Below are 22,792 nucleotides of genomic sequence, written 5' to 3' on the forward strand. Positions count from 1 at the left end.
GTAAAGTAAGATACCATTCCTTTCCTATGTCTACTTTAGAAAAAATATGGTTAGTTTCTGCAATGTTCTCAATCAGATGTAGTTTTCACTTTCTCTCTTCTTAAAATTAAGTTCCAAAAATGCTACAATGAATATGGTCTGAAATGTAAAAGTAGTATAGGATTATCATCTCCCCCCAGTCCAAAATCACATGCTAGATTTTTGGCAATGGGATGCAGCTAAAACTAATAAATTATGTTTTGCTGACTATTCTAAAATACTGTACTTTTTTATTTTTTTTACTTATATCATGTAATCACATCTGCCCCATCCTGTATATATGCAGTTAGTTTTGTAGAACCAAGGGCAGGAATTTATATTTATCCATGTTATAGTTCATCTTGCTGGATACAGTCCATTGCTCCAGGTTGTCAAAACATTTTTGGATCCTGTGTCTGTCATCCACTGTATTTACCATCCCTCCAAGATTCGTGTCATTTGCAAATTTGATGAGCATGCCCTAAGTACTGGGCACAAGCTCCACAAATACTAATTAATTGATTGACTAGTTAACATTCCCAAAATAAAACCAGCAACACAATCTACACTATGTTATTTCTACACTAAGCAATAAAGAAAGAAAAGGCACCATATTCTAAATCTTAAATGTGTCATACTGGGATTCTATGCATATTTTGCAAAGTGAACTTATCTACTTACATGGGATTTTTCTATAATTATAAACACTCCAGCCTATTAAATATTCTCTATTATGCTATATTTATATGGACACAATGAAATAATGAGTTGAGGCAGTTATTCGGGCAAGGTTTCTTTGGAAGAAGTTAGTTAGGCGGGTTGCCCATGACTATTTCAGATGAGCATGGGTACCTTCTACTAGTCTGAATCACTGAGTAAGTGCTTAAATCTTCATTTGCTTGGTCTGTACAAAGACGCTACAGGGAAATGGCTTCATATACAGAAATGCTCCTCAAAGATCTCTCTTGTTGTTCTTACTTTTATTTTACATTTCCCATGTGGCCATCCATTTTATTTCAATACTCTGCCCTCTCCCCACGGGCACATTTGTTTTTCATCTCTGGGTGACTCATACAAGCCAGGCCCTCGCAGTGACCTTCCAGTAAAGCCTAAGTGCATTACATTTTCACCCTAGGTATGATCCTTTGGATTTGCTGTTCTCCCCTTGATATCTATTAATGCTTTCCATACACAACAGTCTCCCACAGACAAGGTCCCAATTTAATCAATCTCTAAAAATTTTAACAAAAGAATACAAATGGTGTTCTTTGTCCTATGTTGACTAGATAGAGAATTCTCATGGCTACTTCTTCCCAAACTATGTCACTCTCTTTCTTCTCTACTTCAAAGAAAGCTATTAATTTACATATATATATATACGATGGAAAATCTGTCAATCACCTGACTTATTATTGATTTCCTAAGGAACAGGGATAGAGCCAGCACATTTTCTGTAAATACCATCTAGGAATATGATAGGCTATTGCATATTTCAGAATGTTTTTTGTGCACAGAAATTGAAATATCCTATACCCTTAAGTAGATCATTAGGCCTTTTCTTTTATCCTATGCATAAAGAATAAACGATTTCCAAAATATTATCAGAATTGGCTGTAAAATACCTTAGTAGATCTCTTTGGTATTTTATACCCCAATAATCAAGCAGATGTTTATTTGTTATAGCAGTAACTTCCTCTACATAAAAATAAGCCAGCTTCTTATTTGGTCTTCTGTGTTTATGAAGAAAACTGTTCATTATCTCCTTCACTAAAACCAAAAGCTTATTTGAAAATGCTTCTGTTGTTTGACTATTTAGTGAGCAGATATAATATGTGAGTGTTATGCTACATAAAAGGGATGTAAAAATGAATAAAGCACAGGCGATTTCTTCAAGGAATTTCCAATATGTAATGGCTATAGGCATATAAAAGTAATTTCAATGTAAGGTGGTACGTGTAATAAAATTTTAAAAAGTATAAAGTACTTAGGGACAAAGAGTCCAGACCAAGAAATCATCCTGGAAGTCTACACCTCCAAGTACTCCCCATTTCTCTACTTGTCACTATAGAAGCATTTCAACAATAAGCAGCAAACTACAATGAGTCATTTTGATTTTTTATTACTGAAAACTATCTCAAAATTACTGGAAAGTTACAGGAACAGCACAGACATTTTTTTCTCTACCATTTGAGATTAAGTCGCTAACATTACCCCTTGATAATTTAGTGTGCTCTTGCAACAGCGATAACAACAAAAAGTATTTCCCTGTATAGCCACAATATAACCATCAAAATCTGGAAAATAACACTGACACATACATAGCTACCATCTATCTTCATATGCCAATCAAGTTTTGCCAATCATTCCAATAATGTCCTTTTTAGAAAACAAACCTAACCCAGAATCATAAATTGCATTTAGTTGTCATGACTGTAGGTCTCCTGTGATCTGGAATAGTTTCTCAATCTTGTCTTGACTTTCATGGACTCGGCTCTATTGAAGACCATAGTTCAGTTACTTTGTGATTGCTTCGCAATTTGGATTTGTCTAATGTTTCCTCGTGATTAAATGCAAGTGATGCTGTTATCTTCTTATTGCTTCTTATCATGTTACATAATTTCTAATAGTCTCATTATGGATGATGTTAACTTTAATCTTTTGGGTTAAGGTGATATCTGCTAGGCTTCTCCACAGTAAAAATAAAAGTTTTCTCTTTGCAATTAACAAGCATTTTGTGAGCAGGTACTTTCAGACTATGTAAACACCCTGTTCCTTATTAAACATCCAATGTATGCATTCATTTAGGTAGATAAATATAAACTCATTAATCCCTATTTTATTCAGGGGATATAACCCACTATTATATGTCTTTTGTCCTCAGATTGTTCCACATTTGGACAATGGAAGGCTCATTCATTTGGATTCTTCCTCATTTTACATATCACCATAATTTTTTCAGCACTTTTTTGCTCTCTGACATAAGACGTTCTAGGCTCATCTTGAACTTTCTCTGTCCTAACCCTGGAATCAGCCATTTCTCCAAGGTATCCTAGCTCTTTTAGTGACAGATGGTATTTAGAAATAGAGATTCAGCACTAAGTGTACTAATGTTATTTGGATGTTACTGCTCCCAAGCTCTTCCTCTCCGTAGACAGAGAAAGCATATGTACACATATATATTTACTTCTATATTATTTCCATAGCTATATATATACATATGTATATGTACACACACATATATGTACACATGCATACATACACAAAATGAAAATACAACAACTTCAGTTCTAATTCAACCTTAAGGAATCATCCTAGTCTAGTTTTCTCTCTTCCATATTTGTAACTCCCTCCTCTGAAAGGGTGAGAACTGGCTCCTATTATCCTCAACGTATTTACTTAATTGATTAATTATCTTGTACACAACCCATCTCCAGTCACTTGGCTTTTCTCCCCCGAAAGATGCTGCCTTCATCACATTCAGAGCCCGAAACCTGTGCCCCACATGAGAGCTCTCCTCACTGCTCAAGCTCTAACACTCCAACAGTTAATTCTTACGCCAGCCATACCACCAAAACTATACCAGTGATTTCCATGATGATGAAAGCAGACAGTAAATTTCTACTTTCCATCTTGTTCAACCCACCAGCTGTATTAAACAGAGCTGATGATTACTTCTTCTTCAAAACAATTTTCTTATTTAGCTTCCAGTACAACAAACTTAATTTTCCTGTTATTCCTTGGGCTGTTTCTTCTCAATTTCCTCTGTGGGTTCCACTGCTTATCTTGGGCCTATAAATATTGAGCTGCCACAGAGTCCAGCCCATAGGCCTCTTCTCTTTTCTCCACCTTGATCTTATCTCATGGCTTTAAATACCATCCTTACACTGATTACTCTCAAATTGCTATTTCCCACTCAGATTTGTATTTTAGATGCCTATATCTTTCCTCCTATTTAACATCTCTTCTTTTTGGAAGTCTTTGAGATGTTTCAGATATGTGCCCAAAAGAGAACCCCGATTTTATCCCCCAAACCTTCTCCTTCCACGGCCTTTCCCACCTTGAAATACTGCAACTCGGTTCTTCCAATCGCTCAGGCCAAAATTATCCTTGACGACTTCCTTTCTCTCAGGTCTCTCATCCATTCCATCAGCAAATTCTGAACCCTATTTTCAAAATCTGTCCAGACTTCCATCACTGCTTACCACTTTCCCACTACCACCCTGGGTCCCACTTGCACCTTTCCCCTAGATTTCTGCAATGGCCTCTGTGACTCAGCAATCTTACCCTTCCATACGTTCTCAAAACAGCAACCCAAGGAGTCTTGCTAAAACCTAAGTGAACAATGTCATTCCTGTGCTTGAAGACCTACAATGAGATTTTATACCTGAGGAAAAATCAAAATTCTACAATGCCCTATGCAATGTAGGCCCCTGTTTGCTCTCTGACCTTATCTCCTATCAGTGTGTTGTATGCTCTGTTCAAGCTACACAGCCCTCCTTGCTGTTCCCTAAACATTTCAGCACTTATTTGCCTCAAATCTTTGCATTCTCTATTTCCTTCCCACAGATACCTGCTGATTTATTCCCTCATCTCCTGATGGGTCCTCAAATGTCATCGTCTGTAAAGCCTCTTTTAGCCACCCTATTCACAACTGCAATTCACTAATGTTGACTAACCCCTTTCCCTATTTGACTTGTTTCTTCTCATCCAGACCTAATGTATTGAATATTTTATTTATTTAATCTCTTTATCTTTAGTCTCTTTTCCATGTCTAGACTACATGCTCCATGAGAGAAGGTTTCTCTTTGTTTTCCCTTTTGCTCTTTTTTCACTGCTATAACTCTAAACCTCAAAAGAGTGAATAGCAACATCTGGGCAGTCGTTACATCTTTACTGAATGAATGAAACTTCCATCTAAATTAACAGTTGAAGGATTCGTAGGTCCCAGCAAGGCACAGAAGTTGTAGGGAAAGAGAAAAACAGAAGAATCAAGAAAATGAGGAGCAATTACAAAGTTATCACAAATCTTCCACTCATGCTAATCAATCCCAACTCTTTTACGCCTTCTTCATTTTAATGTGTTGAATTTTAAATTACCTTCCTCACTTTTCCCCAAGTCATCTCCAGTTTTTAAAAATCACTTTAAATTGTAGTGATAAAATAGTGTATCGCTAAGTCAGATTAAACCTGAAAGAGGATAATGAAAACAGTGGATGCTGGATTTCTGTCTTTACTTGCAGGGTATAAGCCAAAGCACTGCCAAGAGATGCAAACTCATGCTGACCCAAAGTCAGAAGTGTCCAGTCATGTCTTCAACACATAGACAGATGTAAAGGAAATCATTTTGGTATAGTCTAAAACCTAAACTTTTCGCCATACTCAATTGACATCATAAAGACCCTGTCAGTAGAAATGGAGTCTTGCCATGTAAACAAAGCAAAATTAAAATGCCCATGTACACAAAGCATGAGTTACTTCTGCTAAAATCTTAACCAAGGGTGGAAGAGGGGCCAACTAGATTTCTGTTCTATCAAATAATAAATGGATTACTTATCATTTCATATTTGGAAATATGACTAGTTATTAAACAGGCATTCTGTGTACTCTTAGATTTTTCACCTCCAGGAGACGGTACTCAACAAAATTCAGTACTGTCTGATATGTTTATAAACATGTCTGATAAACTGAATGAAAAAGAGTCATTTTAGGCCAAAGGAGAAATACGAATCCCTTCAACCTCCTTCAGAGAACTGTATCATGAAATCTGTTGTGAATTGCTTAGTTTTAAGGAAATTTTAGAACTGAGAATAAGATCCTCACATTGACCATTGCTGAAAGGTGGAACTCTCTGTCATAAATCTGGCAAGGTGGTAACTGTCTGAGCAGTTATTTATCTTAACAATAGTGTTCAAGCACACATTTATTATGGCAAAAAAAAAAAAAAAGGCAGTAAGAAATAGTTATTCTTTTAAGATTAGGAACTATCATACCTAAAAACAAAAGTAGTGAATTATTGGTGAAATGTGGAACATCCAACAAATGTATTTTCTTTTACCCCCTCATAATAAACAAACTGAGATTGTGCTATCAATTTGGACAAAATAATGAATGTTTTATTAGTGTCTGAGGAAATTTATACTGCCAATTGAGGATTATCTGATTTGAGTGATGGCTCTTAAAAGAATATTCACTTTGTCTTTTTATAATTCATATGCATTCAGCCCAACTCTTACATATTCCTTCCCAAGCCATTTTCCCCCCAAGTAAGCAGCAGCTATCAAAAAAATCTCAAAAGTTGGTGTGTCTATGATTTTAGAATAGTTCTTCATTTTTGCAAACCGTGGATTAGTTAAGGTTGACAGACCAGAAGGGTAATATACAGGATAAAAATATTTTGTGGGAGAAGCATTTGTATGTTCATTTTACTCATTAAAAAGAAATATAATAAATTTATAATTGCTATTTTTTAAAAGAGTAAATCAATACTGAAGGTTGTTATACATGGTGAAACAAAAGCATGGAAATTAGTAGGGTTGTGATATCAAATATAAATATCAGCATAACATCCATTGTCTGTCACATAATATTTGTGCTGTTTTGAGCTATTATGTACCCCAGAAAAGCCATGTCCTTTTCCTTATCCAATCTTGTAGGGCAGTCATGTTTCTTGTAATCCTGATTCAATATTGTGAAGTAGAAACTTTTAAAGTGTTTCCAGGGAGGTATGACACACCCAGTTGTGGATGTGGCTTTTTGATTAGGTGGAGTTTTGACTGAGCATTTAAGGTGGGTCTTGATTAGTTTATTGGAGTCCTTTAAGAGGAGAAACATTTTGGAGGAATCACAGGTGCACATGCTTGGAGACCAGAAGCAACAGAGCCAATAGCAATGCAGAAAGAAAATGACCACAGGGAAGCTGTTTGAAAGCAGAAGCCAAAGACCCCAGCAGGTGCCAGCCATGTGCCTTCCCAGCTGAGAGAGGTGTTCTGGGACCATTGGCCTTACTTGAGTCAGGGTATCTTTCTCTGGATGCCTTAGTTTGGACATTTTTATGGCCTTAGAAGTATCAACTGGGAACTTAATAAATTCCCTTTTTCAAAGCTGCTCTATTTCTGGTATATCAGCATTTGAAAACTAATACAATATCATTCAGGATACTGCATGGTGCATTATAACTCTAACACTTTTAATGGTGGATGTTTGCAAGCCACAACTCCCCAACCACGTAAGTATTATTAGGTAGTAGTTTAACTCTCACATTCATAAAGGCACCTTTGAGTTATGACTTATAAGTACTCAATATAAATTGGGACCTCAAGACTCATGAGTCTTTTTTGCTAGCACAGGTTATAAGAATGAAGGAGTGTTCAGATATCGCCATCACTCAGGTCACAGCTTACTTGTTGCTACCTTAGAGAGCCCTATAATGCCCACTCAGGCATAAGAATCGCCAAAGCACTTTATATCATATTGCCCTATTTTAATTCTTTGTACACTACTTTTCTTTTGATATATTTATTATTTAGATTTTTTCCTCTCCAATCCCCACCTTTCAATGCATTCATGAACACACATACCCCAACATACTAACATCAACTCTAAATAAGCTTGTCTTAATCCTAGAACTGAGAATTAGGTCTGTTTGATTCAAAGGTGCATTTCTTTCTGCATCTCTAACGTATCTCTATTATAGCTTCTGTTTTAGTGTCCTTGGTTACTCAGGCAAATACTGTGGAATGGGTCAGATTAAATAATGGGAACTTATTAGCTCATGGTTTTGAGGATAAAACAAAAAAGGTGCCATCAGTGTGATGCTTTCGTCCCAAAGTCTGTCATTCGAGGGTTGGCTTCCATCAATCCTTGGCCCTTGGCTCCTCTGTCACATGGCAGTGCATGTGGTGGCCTCTCCTGGCCTCTCTGCTCTCTTCTGGGTTCCACTGAATTTCAGTTTCAGGCTGCTTCCTGTGGTGTTCTCTCCCTATGTCTTAATTTCATTCCAGTTTGAAGGACTCCATTAATAGGAGGATTAAGACACACTTTAATTAAAGTAACATCATCAAAAAGTCCTACTTACAATAGGCTTGTACCCACAGGAACTGATTAAATTAAGAACATGTTTTTCTAGGTGACATACAGCTCCAAACAACTGAATTTCTATGATTATTTTCCCCATCCATTCTCTTTTTTTCCTATCTTCTGAAACTTCTATTATTGACTTTATCTTTGGATACATTTCTATTCATCCTAAACTGGATCCAGTAATACGGGGCAGGAGAAAGTTATGCAGCACAACCCATTTCCAAGGCACGGGGACTCCTCTTCCTTCCAGTAGCATCAGCCTGCCTTCTCGTGACCTACCCTTTGTGTTCAAGCCTGAGGTCATATGGCTCTGATGCCTGATGATGGCAAAGAGCCGGGAAGCCACCCCAGACTGCAGCTCCAAATGTTTGTGAGCTGGTCCCTCGCCATCACACAAACACCTCTCCCTGCCCACGGAGTCTGTCAGCTCCATGCCTGCAGCGCTGCACAACTCAAGGGTCTCCTGAGCACCCAGCCTCAGGGATCTTCTCTGTGTATTTTAGCTTGTGCTTTCCTTTGTCAATCTGATCTCATTTGCTTTCTATACTTTCATGGATTCAAAAAAAATTCACAATGTATGTTCTTTTCAACAACTCATGATAATACCATTTTTATCAGTGGCTGCTATGTCTGCACAGAATAAATTCTATGGATCCCTCTCTCTAGCAAATAATAGCAGAGACCTGATGAAGTAAATGCAAGAAATAAATGTAGTTACTAACTAACTTATTCAAAAATGTACTTGAGGTCTTCCCAAAATTTTGCTTTACCATCAGGCTTTCACACCACCAGGAATCAGCGTCTAAGTCATTTATACTATTAGACCAGCTAGATGACAGCAAGTTGTCAACAGATTTCCCAAGGATTTCTCTGAGGAACTAGAGATTTACAAGGGGGAGAAAATGTCATTCCATCTGAATCCAACCATTACACCAATTGACCTGAAAGCTAGAAAGGTTCTATTTCTCTAAGGAAAATAAAACAATTGAAAAGCTTGAGTGTCCAATCAAATGAATTACATTTACCTCCCCAGAGAGCTACACCACTAGCTCTCCAGCCAGAGTTTGGAAAGAATATATATTTAAATGAACAAGCTCAGAATAAGATAACAGCAAAGGAACAGAAAACAAAATGAATACAACTGAAAGTTAATTGAACAAAGGAGCCATGTACACAGAAAAACTCATTTGATCTTATTTGAATTACATTTTATTTAGATTTGAATTAAAGTACTATCATACGTACTTAAAACCAGATATTTGTCGAATGAAAGGGATTAATAAGGAATTCCAGGTTTCTTTCAGGTTTTCATTAATAATCCGTAAGGATAACAATTTACTGATGAACACTGCAGATACTAAATTGAGTGTTATTGTAAAAGTCACTGAGAAAAAAATATAAAAAAATGCAAGAGGTTAGAAACTGGGCAGGAACTGAGAATGAGATTCTCTCCTGTTAAGTGGGAGGTCATTCAGAAATACATTTTAAATAACATCCCTCTCCAAAGAGTTCAAAAATGTTTATGAATGTTACTACAAACACTTCATATTCACTGAGAAGCAACACTGTTCTGGGCACCAGGCAAAATACAGAGCTAGAATCATGAAAAATCAAAGGGTCCAGAAATGCTAAATGCAGAGGAATAAAATATTTTGGGAAATGTACGATGACAGATAAAGAATTGGAAAAGTGAAGGTGTGATAACCCCCTTACTTTCCCATGGAAGTTAGTATGTACTTTCACTTCCAAAATGTATGAATCGAGAAAAGCAGGTTTAAATTTTTTATACATAGATTTTTAAATAATCACTAGTGTAAAAAAAAGTTATCTTCCCAATAACCAGAGGGAAACCATCTCTAATATAGGATTTCTTAGTAACCAATATAAATGAGTATTTTTTTAAAAAAAGCAACAGATACCTGTTATTCAGAAGAAAAAATTATATATGGCTATGTTTATATATGGCCAATAAACATAGTTAAGGCCAGAAATGCAAGAAGTACCGTAAGAAATGCAAAATGAGACAGGAATGCCCTGATATCATTTTGCCTGCCAGATTGGAAAAACTGAAAAGGATAATTCCCTGTATTGACAAGAATTTTAGGAATAAGCCCTCTCTACACTGATTCACTTTTGGTAGGCATCAGCATTAGTCGAACATTTTCTGAAGGAAATTTGTAAATACACATCAAAAATGAAATTATCAGTACCCTTTGAATCAACAATTGCACGGCTGGAATTTTTTCCTAAGGCTGTACTGAGGGTCCAGCCCTAGCAGGAACTCATTAATTTATAATAGCCTCAAACCACACACCTATGGGGTTTTTTTTTGTTTTTTTTTTTTTTTTTGGTATTATCCTGCAGTATACATGTAGAGACTAAGAAAGCAGTCAGGTGAATGATTTGAGAATGGATAATTGGAAGGAAATACAAGATAATGGCTATAAGGCTATTGAAGTCATGTTTCTTGTAGGTCAGCCTAGAAGGGAAGGGAAGGAACTCAGAAGGGTCTATTAGATTCAAAGACAATGCAATGCAGGCAAGCAGGAGTTCAACTCATCAGTCAAAAGCGATCTTTTGGGGGAGGGGGATTTTAATGCGCTACGTGGGAGGGGTGGTAAAGAGAAAGGAATGTGAAGTCCATGGATATCGACCAAGAAATGATGATGCTGTAGAGAAACACCGTGAATCAGGTATGAGAGTTTTCATCGCATCTAGAAGGTATCCAAAATGCCAAACAGTTGCAAAAAATATATATATATACATAAAACAAGTATTTAAAAAGTTATTCACCTATTTAGCATAAGCTTTAGAGATGATGTTTCTTTCCAATACAAGGTGAAGGAATTAGAATATCAATCTCTACATCTCCACCTGCTCCCAGCACTGAGGTGCAAGGGGGGGTGGTGAATAAGCCCTCTTGTTTCAGTCTGCTAAAAGCTGTTGAAATGCAGACACCATAAAATGGGTTGGCTTTTACAAGGAAGATTTATTCCTTTACAAGCTTACAGTTCTGAGACCATGAAAATGTCCATATCTAGGCAACATCAAGACCATACTTGTTCCTGAAGACAGGTTGCTGGGGATTTGGGACTTCTCTATCACATGGCAAGGCACATAGCAGCCTCGGCTGGTCTCTCTCTTCTTTCCCAGGTATCATTACTGCCAGCTTCTGGCTTCAGTGGCTTCTTCACTGTTTCTGTGGCTTTCTCTGTCTTCTGCGTTTTTTTTTGTTTTTGTTTCTGAATTTGCTCCTCCTATAAAGAGCTCCAGTAAGAGGATTATCAGAACATGCCTCAACTGAAATAACTTTATCAGAGGTCCCACCCACAATAGGTCCTCATCCACGGGAATGGATTTAGGTCCATAAGGTCTCCAAAACATTATACCTCTCAACTTGTAATGACAGGAAATGGTTGTCCATAGGGAGATAACCAGCTTTAATGTATGCCAAAGTTTTTGTAAAACTATCATAAAAGAGGTTGAAAGTATAGAGAAAGTATGTTCTGTGGCATTAAAAAAATGACCAAATGTGAAAGACAAAAATAAAGAAATGAAGGACAGAGAAATAATGTCATGAGAGTTTGGGAGAAAATGCATGACGGAAGGGATGCAGATGTAGGATGATCACAAAGGATGACAGGACCATTAGAGTCCGTGGGATTAACTGGTCCATAGTCCAGTTAGAATGCAGTTCAAAGTGGCTCTGTGCTGGCACAGAATCAAACTGGCTCTAATATTTTAAATAAATAAAGGACTGTTTTAAACAGTTTGGCTCTCTGCTCGAAAACCTCTGTTTCCCTTGGGTTGCTGAACAATATTCTCAAGAATTCTATCATCGGACAATAAACTCCCTTCATCTTATTTCATTTTACTCCTGCACAAAACCTATTCCAGGCAAACTTCAGCAGTTACTCTTTTCCACACATTACGTGAATATTCTACTCTCTGTGCAATTGCGCATCCGATCCTGCCACCGCCCACCCCACCTCAAATTCTTCTCTCTCCATTTTTTCAAAAATTGAAAACTTTTCGACTTTCTCTCAAAAATTTTTCCATCCTTGAGATCCAAGATTAATTCTTCATAATCCCTGAACTTTCACCACAATCAGAAAAAAAATCAGAAGTTATGCTCAAAAACTGTTAACCTCTCATATTTATTATTCTTAAATGTGTTATAGTTACTAAGTCTTCTCTCTCTTCCTCTAAGCTCCTTTAGACCAAGACTCTACTTATCTCATTTGTCACTCTCCAAAACCTATACACATTGCCTTGCACATAATTAGTGTTCAGTTTAATAGGTGAATTAAATGTGAAAGTAATTACAAATGCATCAGAAACAGCGAATAGACATTATCAAAAAGAATAGTCAATCTGAACTTTATGCTGTTTCAGCTTTCTGGGGAGAAGTTAAACATCAGCTCTGTCATATAGCTTCTCAGACTCTGAGAATTTTATAATACAACAATTTGAAAAGAATATCGTTTTATTACTTTGCACAAAGGGGAAAAGAAGGATCCAGAGTATGTAAACTTTTTACTTCTAAGAAAGTATTAAAATATAATTTTGAAAAGGCAAAAATAAAAAATAAACTGAGTATCAGAAACACTTACACAACTAATGTTAACTCAGTAAAGAAATTGGTTCCAAGGACGTAATTAAAGATTTATCATCCACAATGCCTAAATTTGGCTTTCCTGAGCTACAGAATAAAATACTTAAAAGTCAATGACATTTTGGTAGTCAAAATAAACCATGAAGTCCAATTTTAACATCTCCATTTTTAAAACATAGTATGACATGGCTGACTTGACGAAAAAAGTCTTCATTGTAGATCAGATTTTTCTGCACTGGATATCCCAGACAAGTTCATCTATCCAAGACAAGCACTGTGGCATTTAGATAATTTTCTTCAAATGCTGAAAATTCTAATTATTAAAAAATATTAATTATTAGACAAAGAAAACTTTGTATGTAGAGATTGTTTTAATATGTAGTACAGAGTCTCCAGCTGGGCCAAAGTACTTTACAAATTAATGAGGTAGACATTGGCAGGGCAGTGACTTTAGTCGGCAAACACAGAATCTATCAAGTACTCAATAATACCCTTACAGAACCTCAAATGTGAATATCTATTTTATAGCCACACTTCCAAAATGTGTCACAGAGTCTATAATACCCCATGCCACCAGAGAGAGGAATAAAGGACCTTGTATATTTATTTTTTGCACAGGCAGGCACCGGGAATTGAACCCAGGTCTCCAGCATGGCAGGCAAGAATTCTACCACCAAGCCACCATTGCACTGCCCAGGATCTTATTTCAACATTCAATCTGAAAGGACTTTTCCATCAACTCTCCTTGCCTCCCTCTCCCTGAATTATTACTGTCTGAATTAGGTGCAGGGCAATGAACAAGCTGAGGGGGAAATCAAGAAACGAATTCCATTTACAACTGCAACTAAAAGAATAAAATACTTAGGAATACATTTAAATAAAGAGACAAAAGACCTATATAAAGAAAACTACAAGAAACTCTTAAAAGAAATCACAGAAGACCTTAAATAAATGGAAGGACATACTGTATTCATGGATTGGAAGACTAAATATAGTTAAGATGTCAATTCTACCTAAATTGATTTACAGATTCAATGCAATACCAATCAAAATCCCAACAACTTACTTTTCAGAAATAGAAAAACCAATAAGCAAATTTATCTGGAAGGGCAGGGTGCCTTGAATTGCTAAAAGTATCTTGAGGAAAAAAAATGAAGCTGGAGGTCTCATGCTGCCTGACTTTAAGGCATATTATGAAGCCACAGTGGTCAAAACAGCATGGTACTGGCATAAAGATAGATATATCGATCAATGGAATCGAATAGAGTGCTCAGATATAGACCCTCTCATCTATGGACATTTCATCTTTGATAAGGCAGTCAAGCCAACTCACCTGGGACAGAACAGTCTCTTCAATAAATGGTGCCTAGAGAACTGGATATCCATATGCAAAAGAATGAAAGAGGACCTGTATCTCACACCCTATACAAAAGTTAACTCAAAATGGATCAAAGATCTAAACATTAGGTCTAAGACCATAAAACAGTTAGAGGAAAATGTAGGGAGATATCTTATGAATCTTACAACTGGAGGCGGTTTTATGGACCTTAAACCTAAAGCAAGAGCACTGAAGAAGGAAATAAATAAATGGGAACTCCTCAAAATTAAACACTTTTGTGCATCAAAGAACTTCATCAAGAAAGTAGAAAGACAGCCTACACAATGGGAGACAATATTTGGAAACGACATATCAGATAAAGGTCTAGTATCCAGAATTTATAAAGAGATTGTTCATCTCAACAACAAAAAGACAGCCAACCCAATTACAAAATGGGAAAAAGACTTGAACAGACACTTCTGAGAAGAGGAAATACAAATGGCCAAAAGGCACATGAAGAGATGCTCAATGTCCCTGGCCATTAGAGAAATGCAAATCAAAACCACAATGAGATATCATCTCACACCCACCAGAATGGCCATTATCAACAAAACAGAAAATGACAAGTGCTGGAGAGGATGTGGAGAAAGAGGCACACTTATCCACTGTTGGTGGGAATGTCAAATGGTGCAAGCACTGTGGAAGGCAGTTTGGCGGTTCCTCAAAAAGCTGAATATAGAATTGCCATATGACCCAGCAATACCATTGCTAGTTATCTACTCAAAGGACTTAAGGGCAAAGACAAAACAGACATTTGCACACCAATGTTTATAGCAGCATTATTTACAATTGCAAGGAGATGGAAACAGCCAAAATGTCCATCAACAGATGAGTGGCTAAACAAACTGTGGTATATACATACGATGGAATATTATGCAGCTCTAAGACAGAATAAACTTATGAAGTATGTAACAACATGGATGGACCTAGAGAACATTATGCTGAGTGAGGCTAGCCAAAAACTAAAGGACAAATACTGTATGGTCTTACTGATATGAACCGACATTAGTGAATAAACTTGGAATATGTCATTGGTAACAGAGACCATCAGGAGATAGAAATAGGGTAAGATAGTGGGTAATTGGAGCTGAAGGAATACAGACTGTGCAATGGGACTGGATACAAAAACTCAGAAATGGACAGCACAATACTACCTAACTGTAATGTAATTATGTTAAAACACCAAATGAAGCTGCATGTGAGAATGATAGAGGGAGGAGGCCTGGGGACATAAATGAAATCAGAAAGAAAGATAGATGGTAAAGATCGAGATGGTATAATCTAGGAATGCCTAGAGTGTATAATAATAGTGAAATGTACAATGTACAAATTTTAAAAATGTTTTTGCATGAGGAAGAACAAAGGATTGTTATTATCGCAGGGTGCTGAAAATAGATGATAACTAATACTTTAAAATGTCACATTATGTGTGAGACTAAAGCAAAAAATGTTTATTTGTTACAAAATTTAGATTTTGACTAGAGCATTTCCTAATATAACTCATGTAGATAATTTGATTGAATGTCATAAGTACTTGGAATCTCAGGTAGGACATGAGATTTTGTTGGTTTGTCCAGAGTGATCCCCCGATGAATCCCAGAATGATTTGATCAGTGACTGGAAAAGTATTTGCAAGCCCCCTTCGGGGAATGGTGAGAGTGGGGAGAAATTCAACTTCCCCAAGTTGAATTATTGATATTCTCACAAGCAGTGTGGACAACCAAAGCTATAGGCTGAGCCCCCAGTCTTGGGGTTTGTTCGCATGAAACTTAACCCCACAAAAGATAGGTGAAGTCTACTCAAAATTTAGGCCTAAGAGTCACCCCCAAGAGAGCCTCTTTTGTTGCTCAGATATGGCCTCTCTCTCCAGCCAATATGATGAGCAGTCTCACCATCCTCCCCCTCTCTGCGTGGGACATGACTCCCAGGGGTGTGGACCTTCCTGGCATCGTGGGACAAAGATCCTGGAATGAGCTGAGACTCAGCATCAAAGGACTGAGAAAAACCCTAGAATGAGCTGAGAATTAACATCAAGAGACTGAGAGAACCTTCTCGACCAAAAGGGGGAAGAGTAAAATGAGGCCAAGTGTCAATGGCTGAGAGATTCCAAACAGAGTCCAGAGGTTATCCTGGAGGTTATTTTACGCATTAAGTAGATATCACCTTGTTGTTCAAGACGTAGTGGAGAGGCTGGAGGGAACTGCCTGAAAATGTAGAGCTGTATTCCAGTAGCCATGTTTCTTGAGGATGATTGAACAATGATATAGCTTTCACAATGAGACTCTGTGAATGTGAAAACCTTGTGTCTGATGCTCCCTTTAGCTACTATATCAACAGAAGAGTAGAACATATGGAATAAAAATAAATAACAGGGGGAACAAATGTTAAAATAAATTCAGTTTAAAATAATGGTAAATGAAAGCGAGGGGTAAGGGATATGGTATGTATAGTTTTTTTTTCCTCTATTATCATTTTATTTCTTTTTCAGTTGTCTTTTTATTTCTTTTTCTAAATCGATGCAAATGTACTAAGAAATGATGAATATGCAACTATGTGATGATATTAAGAATTACTGATTATATACATAGAATGGAATGATTTCTAAATGTTTTGTTTGTTAATTTTTTTAATTAATAAAAAAAAGTTAAAAAAAAATTCACATGTGGGAATTCTACCCAAATATCTGGTTGAAGAGCCTCAGGCACTCCTGACCCTCTAAACTTCCCTTTTGTCCAACCTTCCTTGGAATCACCTATATGACATACGTAGCTAGCCCCCCGTTACACAGGATTATTGGGAACTGGGAAAAGTCTTTGCCCAGAACTGACCACATTTTACCATGATCCATGCTTGGCTTTTTAAAGTTAAAAGTAAATAGACGTCCATAAATTTAACTCAGTGAGTTTAATTAAAATCATTTATTTTTCAAAAACAAAAATTCTAGCTACCCAAAAGGTACCTCTGAATTGAGAAGATAATGAAACAAGTACCTGAAAAAAAAATAATACTTTTTCTACCGTAGGATGGTTTTAATGGTCTCGGTTCTTGGGTACTAACCTTGAAGCCACGCTTAGGGATCTCTTCTTTCAGGTTCGTATCCTTCACTGGAGATCGGCTACCTTTGATTTGTTTTGTTGTGGCTGCTTTTTTGTCGTTGTTGCACATAACAAACTAACTTTGTTGTTTTTGTACCATTAATATTTTTATATTTTAATCTTTTGACTTAAAATGAAAATCGCAGGTACACAAAGGAATTCCAAATGATTTAAGATGCAGAAGATGAAGTTTTATTGTAGGCACAGTGAACAAGAAAACATATCACTTTTAACATAAAAGCAGCTTTCTGCACATGTCATGATGCATTTACACAGGTCCTTGTTCTCAGGCGGACCGAAAGATGCAGATGCTGTGTTAACAGGGAGAAAAATCAAGGAATGCTATTGAGAACAAGCCAGAGCTTCATTTTATTGCATAAAACTTGACAATCCAATGGCCACTTCTAAGGTGCTGACACCACTTGCCAAAGCTCCTGTCAAGGAAGCTCCAGCTGCTTTTTCTGAGGGGAAATTCCTGCCTTTTGTAGCTTATCATCCAAGCTTTCCCTTAAATCCCAATAGGTATTCTTCAAACAACTGAAGTGTGAGTGAAAGCCCTCTATATAAAAGCAAGTCAAATTTAATTTTATATGATAAATTTTCACAGAGTAATATCTAATTGTAAAACAAGGAAAATAATATAAAAAGTAGTGACAAAAGCAAAATCAAACATTTAAAGGAACAGAGAACCCATTTTCTCAACATATGTAAGAGAAAAGAGGAGCGTTCTTATATAAAATTGACCAACTCATATTTAATTCTTCAATATTAAATCTATAAATCTGAAATCCTCTACTTTCCCAATTTTCACATACATAAGAATAATCTTGGGGCAAAAAAAAAAAAAGAAAAAATTAAGCAGTACACAAATTACATTACATAACTTCTATTCTTTTTGTTTTTGTTTTTCATAGTCTTTCGTTTAAAATAGGGGTTCACCATGTTTTACAGTTCTGTGTTTTTTTCTTTTACTATTTCTTCTAGCAACATGTATACAACCTAAATTTTCCCCTTTAAAGCACATTCACATATATAATTCAGTGTTTTTAGTTACATTCAAAATGTTGTGCTACCACCACCATCATTCAGAATTTACCAAAATTTTACAGTCAACCCAAATAGAAATTCTGTACCATTAAAGAATTAACTACCAATATCCTACACTCAGTCCAGCCCCTGGTGACTGATATTCTAGATTTTTACTCTGAGTTTGCTTAGCCTAATGATTTCCTATCAGTGAGATTATAGAATATTTGCCCTTTTTTGTCTGACATTTCCTGAAGATGGTATCTTCAAGGTTCACCTATGTTGTTGCATAAACCAGAATTCATTCCTTTTTAATGCTGAATAATATTCCCTTACATGCATATACCTAATTTGTTTTCCATTCAATGGTTGATGGACACTTGGGTTGCTTCCAATTTTGGCAATTATGAATAATACTGCTATAAGCATCAGTGTGCAAATATAGTTCAAGCTCCTGCTTTCAATTATTCTCTCATTGTGTTTTGAAACTTGGCTGTTATTTGTCATGTATAGAAATGACAAATCAGTGTTAACAGAAATAGGAATATAGTAGTCATTCCATGATAAAAGTGTCGGTCTACTCTGACCCAACATAATGACTGTCCATAGGATATAATTCTCCACATCCAACCACTTATATTTCATTTCCTCCAGTGATACATTTACCAAACAGAATTATTCAACTTAAAATAAACCAATCTTTGATTTTTCCTTCTGAACTTACATTTAAATTGTAATAAATCGTTACGTGATAGTCAGCACTTTAACCTGCTTTCTTTTTTCCACTTACATAATTTCTATTGATTTCTAAGAAACATACATGCTAAAAAGACTCACAACTAATTGGAGAGAAAGTAGACATACATATTAAGTAATTAGCCAGTTTATTTGAATATCAATTCCATTCACACCTTATGAGGAAATTATGACCTTTCTAAATGTGCTACAGTCTTGCCTAAAACACATTTTTATTTACAGATAACAGTTTTCCTTTTCTATTCAAAATTATTTCTTTCTATAGAACAACTGAAAATTATTTAGTTTTATATTAAAAATAAAGCTAAGCATTTCTACCACTACCCAGGTACCAGGTGGACAAAATAATAGTGACTTACATTTACATCTTGCTTCTCAACTGTCAGTACATTTACTAGCTGTCAGTAAAAGAGAAAAATTTTTAAAAATTGATTGTCAGTTTAAAAAAAAAGAGTAAGAAATAGAAAATATGCCAGTAAATGCAGAAAGAAATAATTTTGAAAATAATTTACCTAGTTCAGCATAAGTTTTGCTCCTGTCTGAAATGTATAACTACATAATTTGAATTGTTTGATGGTTTAAATGGTAGATTCTAGAAAAGACAGAAATGCATGGGTAAAACGAATTTGCTTTGAAATCACTATTTTCAAGAAAAGTTTAGGCTGATGCAAACACATCTGCCATTCACCTGGTCAGATAAAAGGATTCTAAAGTTTTGTAGCCAAAAAGAACAGGAAACTTAGGCTCAGATTATTAATCTATATGTCCATTAAATTTCCCCACCAGAATCATAATGAATTCAATATAACTGAAAGGTTTAGAATATCATATCATAATGATGAATGGAATGACACTATAATTGTACCTCTTTCTGGACATAAAGCTCCAACTCTTAAATTATTCTCCCTATCTAAATATTCAGAAATGGCAGCATTTTTTAAATTTCAAAAATTTAAGCATCATTTAATAGTTTTATAAAAAATATTTTAGAATATATTTATTTAAATTATATCCATCCTATAAAGCTAAATATTCTTGAAATGGATAATTCTGTATGTCAATTTTGAAAATAACTGAAGGAGCTGAATAACCAACAAAAGATAAAGGAAAAATGATAGCTCAAGTAATTGTAGATAGAAATCCTTGGCACTTATTATCACACCCCAAATTGGGAAAATATTATGTTTATTAGAGCTATAAGAATTTTCTTATCACTTGGGCATTCTCCTTCATTTCAGTGTTGCAACTATTCATCAAAGAGAACCTTTAAAATTAATCATTACTCATCTTATTTAATGAAATTAAAACTGTATGAGTGCAAGTTATTTTTATTAAAATAATGAAATTGAATCATTAGAGCATTCTGTCCAGAGATAACAAGTGGACTGACAAGAGCATCAGCTGTGAATACATTTAAATATATATTTACACATACAGCATTATGGAAGGTAAAAACAGAATATGAAATAAACATTAGGCATCAACTCTAAGCTCACTGTCAAGCGTATGCCCAAGCTTCTAACCACAGAGTTCAGCTGAAGGTAACTATCTGTCAAATATAATCTGTGCAAGTGAATATGCTTAAACTGGAGCTATGAATCAACCAAAATTGCTTTGGTCTTATTGACATTCAATTGCAAGAAGTTGCAGCTCATCCAGTCCAATAGACAGTCTGACAAAACCAAGAGTGCTTCCAGTGACAGAAAGCTTTAAATATAGATGCAACTATCATCAAAATACACATGGAACTAAACTTCATGATCCTTCATAGCATCTTTTGAAATTGGTCAGTCAGTCATCAACTCGTCATAGCTGCCCCCAAGATCTCATCACATTCTCCTAACATCTGCAGCTTGCTCAGTTAACAAACCATCACTGGTCTTTAAAATGATAATGAATATAGATTTGATTGACAGGTAAAGTCTGCCTGAACTAATATAAGAGCTTCTTTTGCATTGTGCTTAACCCCACTTCTTCATTTGGCAGATTTGCCTTTTATCTTTTCCTTCCATTTTAGCCTTGCCCCAAATATATCTTAATAAATAATAATCAGGCATGCATGAAGAAATCCAGAGGGTCAATTTTAAACAATGTGTTGCAGATATTTTTTGACAGGTATTGAGTTCACATAAGCACTGCATTATACCAACAAGAGAACTAAGGTGAGTGAGGTTAAGTGACTTGCTTAGAGTTGTTTCCCCTTGAGCACTGTGACCTCTCAAGTGGACTCCACTGGTACCCAAATACTTTTGTTTCAAGTCTTAAATCCGTATTGAACAAACACTGTCTCATAGCTCTTCTCTCTGTGTATATTTTTAACCAATAAAAATGCAGAGTTCCAAACTGCTTGTGATGCTCTTCTCACCTCTTCAATACTCTCAACTGCTCTGTACCTTGATAGCCTCATCTGTGCTTACATCTTGGGTTCATAATTGATACACGTAAACCCAAGGTGATACTTTAATTTTAAAAAGGTTATGTTAATATTGTTATTTCCCTCTAAGATCTCACAGCCCAAGACAAATGATACATTAAGGATAAAACTGTACAGAACAGAAGGACAATAATTATAACTTTCTAATTTATAAAAAATGAATCCAGAGCACAGCAGTTTCCAGAACTCTCATGCTAGTCCCTTCATTAGTAATATTTTTTATCTTCTCTCAGGGAATCTCCATCACTTTCTTCAAGACCTACCTGTCCTATGAAGCTGCAGGGAAATAAAATATGATGACATGTTAATTAAAAAAAAAAAAGAGAGGGGAGCACAGACCCAATCAAGATGGAAGAGTAAGATGCTTCAGGGCTCCATTTCCCCGCAGTTTTGAACTACCAGTGTGAACTGACAGAAACATTTTTCTCAAAGACCCAGAAAACAGTTAAAAGTCTGCAGCAAAAGGTTAAGTGCCGAATCAAGCAAAAGGTAATGTAAAATTTTGCAGTAGAATCTCGTGGCAACGTGGCTGGCCACTCTCCCACTCATCACCAGCTTAGCATGGAGCTCACCCATGTTCTCACTGTGGATATTTGGTTCTGGTTCTGGAGGGAGCAGTGTGACTCCTGTGTGCCCAGTGGGAGCATGTAAGTCTGGCCCAATCTGTTTGATGGAGGCCTGAGGGACTTGCTATCCCAGAACTTTCCCTGCATTCAGACAGCAGTTCATGAACTTTCCTACCTAACGCTATAGGAGAGCACTGAAGACATCCTGCCTGGAGCAAGGGAGTGCCAGCTGTAGGACATACAGTAAAATGCCTGGGACCATGAAGAAAATGTTTCCTAGGGAAGAGGGGTCATTTAGAACCATGAAAATGGAGGAATTCCTAGGGTCACATGCAGAAACCCAAGACAGGACATGCATTCAGAAAGGATCAGGGCACCTCTTATGCTTTGGCTTGGATCTAGTTTCAAAACTCATCATATGGATAAGCCCTAAAGGAAAGCATGTGCAGAGGTCAATCTACAAAGATGGGGCAGTTGTTCTCCTTTTTCTTCTCCCTTTTCCCCGCTCCTCCTCCTTTCTATTTTATATCATTTTATTTTATTAATTTTGGTGGCTCCTGGCAATCATGGAAAACTCTGTCATAACACTAGCTGGACACAAACATATGGAACACATGCCTCAGAGTCTAAACTCCAGTGATAACACATTAAAATATAAAAATTCCCAGGTTCCACAAAAGGTTACAGAACATAAAAAGAAAAAAGCAAGTTCCTAGGCACAGGAGAAGATTAGAGCATTAGAAACTACCAGTAAGGAGAAACAGACCTGGGACATTCCAGACAGGCTTTTAAAAATGGTCCCAAATATGCTCCAGGGACTAAAAG

The 22,792-nt window shown here is 36.2% G+C and overlaps 1 protein-coding gene and 1 long non-coding RNA gene across 2 annotated transcripts in view; both read right to left on the reverse strand.

Moving 5' to 3' along the window:
- Positions 1-22,792, reverse strand: part of USH2A (usherin) — an 844,952-nt gene that overhangs the window by 769,847 nt on the left and 52,313 nt on the right. The gene's annotated exons all lie outside the window — the stretch shown is intronic.
- LOC143679073 (uncharacterized) lies at positions 17,385-19,560 on the reverse strand. The gene is made up of 3 exons (XR_013173541.1): positions 19,480-19,560; positions 19,327-19,365; positions 17,385-17,496 (listed from the first exon to the last, which is right to left on the reverse strand). It is a non-coding gene; the product is annotated as an uncharacterized LOC143679073 (long non-coding RNA).

The sequence above is a fragment of the Tamandua tetradactyla genome, chromosome 4 (genome assembly GCF_023851605.1).
Source record: "Tamandua tetradactyla isolate mTamTet1 chromosome 4, mTamTet1.pri, whole genome shotgun sequence".
Classification (NCBI taxonomy): Eukaryota; Metazoa; Chordata; class Mammalia; order Pilosa; family Myrmecophagidae; genus Tamandua; species Tamandua tetradactyla.